Genomic DNA, 1849 nt, shown 5'->3' with positions numbered 1-1849 from the left:
GGCAAAAACTTTGCACCACCAATCGCAAAATTAGAGCGTTTCTTATATTTAAGATGCCGAATACTAGAATACGAACGAAGGTACAAGATTCTCAATATCTTCTTTCCTACTGCTGAACCAGTTGAAAAACCAACCATGGCTACAGTGGAACCACATAATCGTCCTCTTAAGTTCTACGATACCCCATCCCAACAAGAACCTCACAGCAGCATTGTTTCCCCTTCTATCAATCGAAACGATTTCGAGTTAAAACCCTCATTATTATCAGTCGTCCAACAACATCAATTTGCTAGAAATCCTATGGACGACCCTAATGAACATTTGACCAAGTTTGTACAGTACGCAGACACTGTGAAGGCGAATGGTGTATCTCAAGATGCGATAAGACTACGCCTCTTTCCCTTCTCTCTAAGAGACAGAGCTTGGGCTTGGTTGCAATCCTTGCCATCCAACTCAGTTACTACATGGGAAGAACTGAAGAATGTTTTCTTATCCCGATATTTTCCGCCAAGCAAAACTGTTATGCTGAGAGCTCAAATCAACGGATTTCGAAAAAAAGATGTAGAATCTCTCTACGATGCATGGGAGAGATACAAAGACGTGATGAGGATATGTTCACATCAGGGTCTCAAAGACTGGGTGATCATTCACACATTTTACAATGGGCTTCTGTATAACACAAGACTGACAGTAGACGCTGCCACGGGCGGTGCACTTATGGACAAGCCATACAACGAAGCCTATCAACTCATTCAAAATATGGCCCAAAACCATTGTCAATGGGGAGGTGAAAGAACTCCAGTAGAAAAGTCCCAAACAAAGAGTGGAATGTACGAAATCAGTAGCCTTGACCACGTTCATGTAAAGGTAAATGCCCTTATTCAAAAGTTAGATAACTTGACCATACCACCCGCAACCATCGTGGCTGCCGTGACTCCAAACTATGAGTTATGTCGAACTCCTGGAGACACTGCACCAGAATGTCAGATATTGGCAGGAGTCCCCACCGATCAAGTAAATTACGCATAAGGAAATCCTTATTCGAATACCTACAACCCAGGTTGGAAAAATCATCCTAACTTTTCGTATAAGAATAACAACGCCCTGTATGCACTTGGCCAAAACCCCGCTGTTCCGCCTGGGTATGAAAAGCCAGCTAATAATGCTCCTAACATGCCTAGGAAGTCCAACCTTGAACTAATGATGGAAAGCTTCATAGCTACCCAAACTCAAACAAACAAAGACTTTTTGAACCAAAACATACATACTAGTGAGCAACTTAAACAATTAGCGAGCAAAGTAGATGCCTTAGCCACCCACAACAAAATGCTTGAAACACAGATTTCACAAGTGGCTCAACAACAAGCATCTACTGCTGCTCCCACTGGCATATTTCCTGGACAGCCACAACCTAATCCAAAAGGACAAGCAAATGCCGTATAAATTAAGGAGTGGAAAAGAACTAGACGGACCCGTAGATCCAAGACTCCAAAATCCTGCCATGTACCAAAAACCTGACAAAACAACAACTGAGAAGGTAAGTAAACCAAAGGAGAAGAAAGATAATACCCAAGAGGCCGAAGAGAAAGAAAAACCTTATGTGCCTCCACCACCTTATAAACCACCTATTCTGTATCCTTAAAGACTCGCAAATTCAAAAACTGCAGGGCAATTTAGGAAATTTATTGAACTTCTGAAGCAACTGAATATTACAATTCCCTTTACAGAAGCCATCACACAAATGCCCTCATATGCCAAATTTCTTAAAGAGATCTTATCCAATAAGAAAAAGATCGAGGATAACGAAACAGTTACACTTACTGCTGAGTGTAGCGCAATAATCCTAAAT

General features: G+C 41.5%; 1 non-coding gene across 1 annotated transcript; it reads right to left on the bottom strand.

Moving 5' to 3' along the window:
* Window positions 1-522: 522 nt before the first annotated feature.
* LOC127089705 (small nucleolar RNA R71) lies at window positions 523-629 on the bottom strand. Its single transcript, XR_007791263.1, has one exon. It is a non-coding gene; the product is annotated as a small nucleolar RNA R71 (small nucleolar RNA).
* Between the last annotated feature and the right edge of the window lie 1220 nt (window positions 630-1849).

This window comes from Lathyrus oleraceus, chromosome 5 (genome assembly GCF_024323335.1).
Source record: "Lathyrus oleraceus cultivar Zhongwan6 chromosome 5, CAAS_Psat_ZW6_1.0, whole genome shotgun sequence".
NCBI classification, from domain to species: Eukaryota; Viridiplantae; Streptophyta; class Magnoliopsida; order Fabales; family Fabaceae; genus Lathyrus; species Lathyrus oleraceus.
The sequence above is the reverse complement of the archived record's forward strand: the minus strand, read 5'-3'. Positions and strand labels throughout refer to the sequence as shown.